At 39.3% G+C, this 10,546-nt stretch overlaps 1 non-coding gene across 1 annotated transcript; it reads right to left on the reverse strand.

Moving 5' to 3' along the window:
- Positions 1–3,268: 3,268 nt before the first annotated feature.
- Positions 3,269–3,375, reverse strand: LOC111756032 (U6 spliceosomal RNA). The gene has a single exon (XR_002790538.2). It is a non-coding gene; the product is annotated as a U6 spliceosomal RNA (small nuclear RNA).
- Between the last annotated feature and the right edge of the window lie 7,171 nt (positions 3,376–10,546).

Here is a 10,546-nt window from a genome sequence, read left to right on the forward strand (position 1 = left end):
GGAGCCCATTGCACTGTTTGAGATACTAATGGGATAGCAAACAGTTCCTTCGATTTACTTTGTACTCTGATAACGTCTAGGCTCAAAGGGTCACACAGGCCTTTCCAAATATTAACTTATTCCACTCCTAATTTTCTAGTAGTTCCCAGAAGGTTAGAGTTCCCTTTATTTTCCAGATGACCGAGCTGAGATCTAAAAAGGCAAAGCGTCCTACCAAGGTCACTCCACTGGCCAATGTGGACACTTACAGGGCACAGTGATTTTTCCAGGATGTTTTCCACCTTGACCTGAAACTGCCACCGAATTTTACTTGCAGTTTTGTCTGTACATCTCAAGCAATGTTGAGAACACACAAAGGCATACAGCAAGTTTGACCTGTTCAGGGTCATGGAGGTAGGAGTGGGGTCTGAACAAAAGCAACCTAAGTATGAAGTGTATTCGCTGTAAGCAAAGATTACGCAGCATATTAAGAGCAAGAGGGGATATTGACTTGTTTATTTTTAAAGTTGGGTGTAAATACGTAGGGAAAAGGTATACATGCCCAGACAAGACTTTAGCTCATCTGATGAATGTAGGGAGTTGATTCATTCACCGAGGAGTGGGCATTTCCTGAGCTCTAGGTCTTTGTTCAGACAATATCTCATACTGTTTTTTGTATTTAGTCAAAACAATATTTGTTCCTCTACAAGGCTGTGCTCCATTTTGAGATGGAGGAAAAGGCACAGATTACCACTTCTTCTCTGTGCTTTTGTGAAACTTACCTTGCCACTCTTTGTGAAGGAGTCCTTCCCTTTCAGGTCAAGTTTTCTAAAACTCTGACCTCTTTGCACAGGTGTCCCCTTTCATGTGTTTCTCATGGTGAATCCACAGTGTCTCCAAGGGTAGCCAGTATACAATAGGGCTCAAAAATAATTATGAAAATAAAGAATAAATACATGTGTCTTCTCCAGACCATAACTCCTAACAATGTAGCATGAAGTGACCTTGGCAATTTTTAAAATTATGTGTGATTATTTGGTTAAATCCTAGCTCATCTTATGGAAAGATTTATGAAAACAGAATGTTTCTGCTTGATCATAAAGTTTAGCCATGGCAGGATGCCTGGCATGAAAATTTTCTTAAATAAATATTTTGTAATAGAATAAATGAGGCAGTTTGATCAAGTTCAAACAGGGGAAAATTGATACAGTTGGAATTATAGTAGTTTCCTTTATTTATTTATTGCTCTTTACTTTTATTACATAATGATTACATTCCCTGTGACTTGTTGTATATATGCATAACACATTCTGATACCTATTTTTCATCCCATCTTTTCCTTCCATTCCCACTTCCTATATCTTTTGATCTCCTCCTTATTTTAAAAAATATTTATCTTCCTACTTTTTATTATCTATCCTTTATTTTCCTCTTTTTTATACCTTGTGTTTCTCATATAAAAGAAATCATGTTGTACTTAAGCATGTATGTCTTATTTATTTCATGTGACATTATGGCCTCAAGTATATATGTTTTCCTAAAAAGAACTTGAGTTTGTTCTTCTTTATTGCTGAATAATGCTTCATTTTGTACAATATTACATTTTCTCCACCCACTCATCTGTTGATAGAGATGCAGGCCACTTCCAAAATTTTGCTGTTATGAACTATGCTGCCATAACATGAGTAGGCACCATCGCTATAATGCCTCTTTAACTCTTCTGGGAAGATACCTAGCCAGGGAATAGCTAGGTCACAGGGAATTTTTGGTTTTAGTATTTTGAGGAAATTTCACAGTGGTTGCACCATTTTGCATTCCCAACAGCAATGCAGAAGTGTTCCTTTTCCTCCATAGCCTCAACAGCCTTTGTGACCAGTTGATGTTTTTTCTTGATGATGGCCATTCTTTGTGGAGAAAGATGGAATAACATGGATCTCAGTGTCGTTTTAATTTGTAACTCTAGAGGCCAGTGATTTCAACATTTTTGTGTATGTATTGGCTATTTGTACTTCTCTATGTTTTCTATTTCAATCATGTAGCTTTCAATTTTCACCTCCTCAATTCCTTTGCTGGGGCAGGGGAGTGTTTAGAGACTTCATGCCAACTTGCCTTCTTATGCTGCTATTTTTCACTGATGTTTGTGCTGAGGCTTGTGGGTTTACTATAGTATTTGTTTTGTTGGAAGTTGGAAGGTTTTGTTGGCAGCATAGAAACCTCTTTAGTTGGTGTGCACTTTTCTGTGACGCACTTACAGTGTGGCTAACTGTAGACGTTGGCCTCTGTACCAAAATCCAACTGCTGCTGTTTCTGTGGGTGGGAAGGCTGCAGTAGACTTGGCTAGAGTCCAGTTCTCTAGGAATGGTCACAGTGTTGTTGATGACAGAAAGACAATGCAGTGACTGTCATGCAGAGAAAACCAGGGCATAACAACTATGTCACCTTAACTATGAGTAATAAAATCAGCAATGACAGTGGTTTCAAAGACAAACTGGATATTGATACACCCTGAGAACCAGAAATGTATCTCTTTTGTCCATAGGAAACAGACCTGTAATGTAGTATAAACACTAAAACCAAATGTTGACCTTTAGTAAATATCTACCAAATGGAACAACTTTTTCTTTCACTAACAAGAGAACAGTTTTCAATGCTAATAGCACAAAGTTAACCATACAAAAACACAAAGCTTCATGATTGTATTACTAAAGAAAAAGGTAGTAGAGGATGACAAAAATAAAATTTGAAATATTAATCAGTGGAAGAGAGAAAAGTAAGACAGAGGATTCTATTGTGCAAAATCAAATAAATAGCATTAGATTGTAGCAATGGAAAAGAAGAAAAATCATGAATCTGAAAAATAAGAGCAATGTAAATAAAAAATGAATAAAAGTTAAAAGGAGTAAACAAAAAAAAAGGGGGGGGGTGATAAACCTCAGACTTCAAGAAACCAATGAAGAAAATGTCAAGAAAATAGTAAGGGAAAGAAAAAAGTGAGTCAACTTAAAAATTCCTCTGTGTTTTTCCCCATGTTTGGGAAATTTTCTGCTAATATTTCTGTGAATAGTTTACTGATCTCATTCGCATTGACTCTTGCATCTGCACTGATGCCTATTAGTTTTATATTGTTTCTCTTGGCATCATCTTGAAGCTGTAGATTATCATTTCCTGCTGCGTTGTTATTTTTGAAAGTTCTAGCTTTTCATGATTGCTAATTGTGATCCTGTCCTCAAGGTCCAAAATTCTATCCTCAGCTTCATTTAAATGGTTTTGCCAGCTTTCAGTAGATTTTAAAAATATGGGATGCTTCACGAATTTGCATGTCATCCTAGTACAGGAGCCATGGTAATCTTGTCTGTATCATTCCAATTTTAGTATATGTGCTGCTGAAGCAAGCACTCCTCTGTGTTTTTGAATGAATGCTTTCTTCCCAGGCTCTGCAATCTTGGAATCCAGCAAGTCATGCTTTTGCCCACATAGGTTTATGCCCTGTGGATTTATTATGTGCCCTCCCCACTCTAGGGGCCTCTCTGTCCGTATACCCCTGCCTTGGTACCCATTCAAACTGAGGCATATCATGGCTAACATTTGGAAATTGGGAAAAGCATTCGGCACTACCGTCTTTGCTGGATCTAAGTCATGAGACGGGGCTTCAAGCAGACTGATGGATTTAGTGCTGACACTTTAAGAGCCAGTCTCCTTGAAAGTCACACCTGCAGGACTGGCTTTTCACTATGGGGAGCAAAGCCCAGTTCCTTCCTGGGCTGAGCTCAAGCTTTTCTGGGTGTTTGTGTCTCAACTGTACCTTCTCTATGGCTGTCTCCCATGGCTGACTTTCACCCAGGCACTGTGAAAGCATAACACTGGGCATGCTGAGGTTGTCATAAACAACCCCTTTCCAATGGAGCCTAATTAAACCCTCTCTGGCACAATTGCAGGTGGTGCTCTGGATTCCTTCTCTTACTATAGCTTGCTGTAAAGGAGAGTCAAATTCAGAATAAAACCCTACACTACATTTGCAGTTTGGCAAAGTATGGGTCTTGGACCTGGTGCTGTGGGTCATGTCTGTTAATTCTCTCTGGAGTTGCTGAGTGTCTAGTGTTCATCTTCTCTCCTGAGCTGTTAGCCTGTGTATGATCAGGTTGCCTATTTAACTGGTACTTCTGCTGCCCAGCACCAAGGGGAAACAAAACAGAATGGGTTTGGAGTGTGTGTAGGCCATGGACAGAGGATGGAATCTTTGAGTTCTGGGGTCAGTCTGGAGCACATGTGGCATGTGGGCATGTTTCTCCAATAACTCCAGCCCTTGAGGTGACCTCCTAAATTGGTTTGGATGCTGGAATTGTATTCCTGTTCATGCAGGGTTCTAGGACAGCTTTCATTTATTTAATGCATATAAAACGAAAAATGCTACTCCTGCTTTAATGGGTCTTACTATATAGTGGCCTTTTTTAGCTAAATATAAAGTTTGATGATCAAAGACTGTTTTAAATCATAATTCTTTGCATGTACTTTTAAATATGTATCATAAAGCCAGTCAATTATTTTAGAATCATCCTTCATCTCAACTACTTTCCTAACCCATCTATTACTAACCCCTCTGTGTCTACAATCAAATATTCTTTAATTCCATCTTCCAACTTAAGTTTCACTAACTCAGTTCAGTCTGTGTAGGATCCATTTCCTCTTAATTAGTCTGTCAGATTTCATCTTTCTTTTCATTAGAACAAAATGAAAGTCAAAATAAGTAAGACATGTAGACTAGGTTTCCAAAACCTCCAATAGCCTCCCTGCAAGAGAGTGCTAGAAACTCTTCTGGTGATGGAGGCTTCCATGACAATCTGCTATTAGATGGAGTGGATCATACAGTCACTGTAGGTTCCTATCTGCTCAGAGGTTTGACTTCTGAATCGATGATGAAGCTACCTAAAGCCATTAGCTTGAGCTCCCCCTTTATTTTGCACTGAATGATGAACTAATTCACTATGACTTTCAAGGTTTTTTGCAATGTACACATAGTTAGTTCTGCTTCTTGTCCCTGGATATATAGATTTCTCTTGTTTGTTAGTATGAATATCTTCTCTGTGGATATGAATGAGAGTTGCTCACTCTCATCTGTGATGCACTTTATAAAAGTAAAGAATAAGTAGTTAGAGTCTTTCGCCTCAGCACTTCTGATAGCTTTCTGGAGAAAGTCTAAGATTCTTGCTTGTCTAGAATTAACTCCCTTTCATTTGATATTCCTTTCTTATTAATCAAAGGGAGAGCAAATTCAGTCCTGGAGTCTTCAATGCACCATTGACTGTTTTGATTAGATTGGACACAACTGTTACCTTTTATTTACAGCAACTGAAACTCATTTTCAATTAAGTTGACACAAAAATTATCCTTCAGTTTGTTAACACATAAAGGTGTATATAATTAAAGAAAATGTTAACTATTAATAGGAGTATCACAAAGACCTGACAAAACCATGATGGAATTTCCAAATGACTGGTTTGGAAAATAATGCTTAATATATACACTCTTTCTTTTTCTCACTGTCAGTTAATAAATTTTCTTTTTATTTCAATGAAATTGGAAGCAATTAGAAGGGAACTTCATGTTCACACTACCCCTTGTACCAAGCTAACTGATTTTTGAACTCATATATTCCATAACCCTTACACTCATGCAGACGGACTGACTTTCCTTCAATCTAAGACAGTTCCCCCCATTTGTGCCTTAGATACACTACCCTCTTCTAATTCAAGGACATCATTTGAGGCCATTTCCTTTCTGTTGAATTCCATTTTTACTGACCCATTCCTACCAACCAGGAGTACACAATAAAATACCTTTTATTTTTCATTACACATTTATGTAATTTATCCTATCTCCTTTTCAGAAAACTCCGTTTTCAGTTGATCTCACTTCTTCTCTTGAACTCTCATCAATCTAGTCTCCTTCGAACAGTTTTATCAGGGGGACCACCTACCATCACTCACTCAGGATAGTAGCTACTGTCTATCTGCATGGGGTGCTGGACACAGTGACCTCTCTTACCTTCTCAAACTCTACTCTTCTGGCATCACCACCTTATCAGTGCTGTTTTTTGTTTTATTACTATCCTCAATGTTTACAGTGGTTAGTGTGTTCCAAGGCCTCCGTCCCTAAAACTTTGTACCTGACGTTACCCTTCATTTGGCCAAATTGTATGTAAAAATTAAAATGCCATCTACATACTGATAATGACTATAGTTATATTTCGAAAACACAAGATTTGTGAATAATATTGTGTACTTGACATCTCCATTTGCATGTTTAAGAGACATCTAAAATTTAGTATGACCAAAGTCAAACTTCATCTCTACTTATTTAACTTTTGTCATAATCTTCCATATTGTGCTTCATAGTATCTCCATCCTTCCCTTGCCCAGGAAAAAATCTTGACATCACACTTTACTCTTCTATTTCTGTACACTCATATCCAGTTCATGAACCCTTTTACATTCAGAATAGATCCAGAATCTGACCAGTTCTTTCTTAATGTCTCACTACTGTCGACTACACTCATCACTATCCTGGCCAACTGCAGGACTTCCTGAGTGATTTTTGTTTCCTATTCTAGCCTTTATGACCTATTTTTAACACAGCATCTTGAGTGATCTCTTAGCCACATCATGTCATGTCTCTGCTCAAGGGCTTCTAGTTGCTTCTCATCTTTTAAAATGAGCAGGAAGTCCTGGCTCACCTGACCTCATCTAACTGTCTGATCTCATTTCCTGCTTGTCTCTTTTTGGCCTGTGTGCTCCAAGTGTAGTGTCTTTTTCTGATCCCCAAACACCTTTAAGCCTCCTCTGCTTTGGCAGATTCCTGTATCTGAAATGTCCTTTCCTAGGAAACGTGTATGAATTTTATATTTCTATTAAAATTCAATTCTTCATTGAAATGTTATGATCTTGTCTGAACTATTATATTGATGAGTAATACTTCTCACAAATCTTGCCTCTTTCTCTGCATTATCACCATGCAATTATTCCATTTGAAATATATGCTTTCATTTTTCTTGAGAAAGTACAGACACAAATCAAAAACATATATACACAATGAGTGCATATACATTGAATAAATTCAGGTAGCTCATCATTTATATACATATTTGTTTATTGGTTGTGTCTTTCCAACTGGAATGTAAGTGCCAGAAGAACAGGGCTTTGCCTGCTAGGTACATTGCTATTCCCCAGCACCTAACACAATGTCTTACACATAATAGCCTCACAATATTTCTTTGTCAAATAAACAAAGAGAAAAAAAAAAGGAAGGGCAAACAAGTGTACCCAGTACTTCTTATATTTTTATATAATGTTATATTGGAATAATTTTTTATGAGGTTTGTAAAATGTATTCAAAATTTATGCATTTAGTGTCCTAATCCATGCCACTGAAACATGAAAGGAGAAGAAGATATAGAAATGAATCAGATATGCATTGTGCCACAGGTGTTAAGTACATGGAATATAGTTCTCTATTTCATCAACTGTTCAGACTCATCTTTTAAGGCTCAATTTAGATGAAATATGTGTCTTGACCTTACTGTCACAATTAAACATCTCTTTCCCATTATTCTCATTACACTCAGAGTTCTCAAAGAGGTAGGACTTAATCAAATATGACAAGGGCTTTTAAGCAAAAATATTACAATTAAACATTGAAGATTTGGCCACTCTGAATTTTTCAATTTCCATGACAAAAATGGATGTGAGGGCCAAGGGTTAACTCACCAGCACAAACACCTGCTTGGCAGCATGAGGTTATGAATTAGATACCCAGTACCAACAAAACAAAACAAAACAAAACAAAAGGACATGAAAAATTAATGAGTGCTAGCTCATATGACACATGACACAAACTCTCCCACAAAATGTGTGTTAGCTTACATCTATGAGACAAAATATTATACACTCAAAACTTACAGGCAGAGAGGGATTTATTTGGCCTTAGAATTTCAGTGGGTTCAGTCCATATCCATCTGGTTCCAGGATAGAAAAAGCACAGTGGGAAGCTGTGACAGCTAAACCTTGGAAACCGTGAATCAAAAAGAGAAGGAGAGATCAAGGCATAAGAATGTAAATTTGTGGGCCATCCTCCCAATGAACTTCCTTTTGTATTAAGGTGTACTTCTGAAGACATGAAAGTTTACAGAATATTTTAGACTTAAATTAATAACCTTCTCTTTTGGCCCTTGAAAAGTTCATGTCCATCTCATGCCAAAAGCACTGAATCTATCCCTAAATTTCCAAAGTCTTAACAATTTCAGCATGGCTGAAAAGTCCAAGTACAAAGTTTCTTCTGAGACTCAAATCAAACTCTAAATTGTAAGCCCCTGTGAAAAATCACAAAGAAAGTTGGACATTTCGGGCTTGGAGAGAACATGGCGGACAGACAACAACAACTACTGAACGCTCTCTAAAGGCTCGGCTCAGAGGCCAGGAATGATGCGGACTAAGGAGATACGAACCAGTAGAGATATGCTCTGCTGACTCAGGAACGAACTGGGCTGAGAGAATCCAACTTGGAATACAGTCCTGGCGCTAAAATAGGAACAGAAAAATCTCGGTGTGGAGGCTCGACTCCGCGCCATTGGAAACCGCGGTTTGGATTTCCCGCCGCCCGGCGGCCGGCGCCTCCACAGCGGCTCGGCAAGGAGAGACGCGACCGCCGAGCTCTGGGAACGGGAGTAGTTCCCGCGCCATCGGAAACCGTGGTTTGGATTTCCCGCCGCCCGGCGGCCGGCTACCTCCATAGCGGCTCGGCAAGGGGAGACACGCAGAGGCTTGGGAACGGGAGTCTGCGAACGGAGTCGGAAACGCGACGGACAGGGAGGAAGGCTGACTGGTGGCGAGGTGAGTGAGGAACTGACTCCCTACCGCAGTTTGACTCCAGCGGAGGTTTTTCTGGGTGCGGGCAGTCCTGTAAGAGCAGGGCGCGGTGGCAACTGCAGCCGCACGTTTCCCTCTTGGACGGGATTGGTGAAAGGTGCCAGGGACGCTGCTGGCGGACTCCCTAGGCTGGCCTAACCCAGATCCCAGAGCCTGACGGTGGCCCGGAGGAGCGACCGACTCCCGCGTAGGCTGCCTCCTCCGCAACTCCCTGGGGCGCAGCGGTGAGCGGGAACAACTAACCAGCGCAATTTGATCAAGCTGTGGCTGACAGGCAGGGAAGCCGGGCCTCCTGTGTAAGATTACATTTTATAAGGAACAGAAAATATGGGGAAGGGAAGCAACAAAAAAGGCTCCTCGACCCCCAATCCTGAGAATCAGGCAATAGTGGACACTGCACCAATATACATTAAGCGCCATTTAGAGAGCCTCATAGACCAATTCAGGAATGAAGTTATCAATGACCTGAAGCTAGAAGTATGCAGAATAGTTACAGAAATGCTAAGCACCACCCAGGAAAAAGCAGATGGTGGAATGGAAGAACAGAAAAAGAGGGGAGAATTGCTTGATGGAGAAAACAGAGAAAGCATTGAGTATGTGAAGCAGGTGCAAAGGGACTATCAAGAAATCAAGAATTCTACCCAAGACTGGCATAACAGCTTGAAAGAAACTAAGGACAGACTATCTGAATTGGAGGGCAGACTTGAAACATGGGAGAATGAAATGAAAAACTTCTTAAAAATAACAAAGAAACACACAGCAATAATACAAAGACAAGAAGATGATAAGAGGAGCCATAACTTAAGGATTAAGAACATAAAAGAAGAAGTAGGGACACAAACAAGTGAACTACAAAAGCTACTCACAGAAATAATCCAGGAGAATTTTCCTAATTTAGCAAAAGGTAAAGATACTCAAATGTATGAGGCATACAGGACCCCAGCTACCTACAACCCTAACAGAGAAACACCCAGGCATATAATAATAAAAATTCCAGAAATTCAATACAAGAACAGAATATTAAAAGCTGTAAGAGACAAGAAACAGATCACTTACAAGGGAAGACCCATCAGAATTACAGCAGATTTCTCTTCACAAACCATCAAATCACGAAGAGCATGGGGAGAAATAATTCAAGCTTTGAAAGATAATAATCTACAGCCAAGATTGAGATATCCTGCACAACTGTCCCTGGAAATTGATGGAAAAACGAGGTGCTTCCAAGATAAAGAGGAACTGGGGGAATTTGCAACCACCAATTCAACCCTACAGAAAGTATTGCAGGATATTCTAAAAAAAGAAAAATACAAAGAACCCAGAAATAGGGGCGGGGAGGCCACAACGAATGGAGCAGAGAACAAAATGAAGAAGACAAACTGACAGCTACTGACAGAAAAAGAGCTCAACAGAAATGAGACAGAGAAGATTGGATGATAGGAACAGCTTTTTTTGGAGAAAATGACATCTTAATAGGTAATGCTGATTTAATACCATCTTGTTTTGAAGTCTCATCTAGCTTTTGTTCTTCTGTCTCCAATGGTCTAAATAGGTTGTATCTTATTGGATTTTGCTATGTACGATAGTATAAGAAAAAACCTTTTAAAGACAAGGAGATTATACAGAGACCATTGTTCATTTTCTGTTAGTCG

The sequence above is a fragment of the Cavia porcellus genome, unplaced genomic scaffold (genome assembly GCF_034190915.1).
Source record: "Cavia porcellus strain 051 isolate PalLab524CR breed Dunkin Hartley unplaced genomic scaffold, mCavPor4.1 scaffold_19, whole genome shotgun sequence".
Lineage (NCBI taxonomy): Eukaryota > Metazoa > Chordata > Mammalia > Rodentia > Caviidae > Cavia > Cavia porcellus.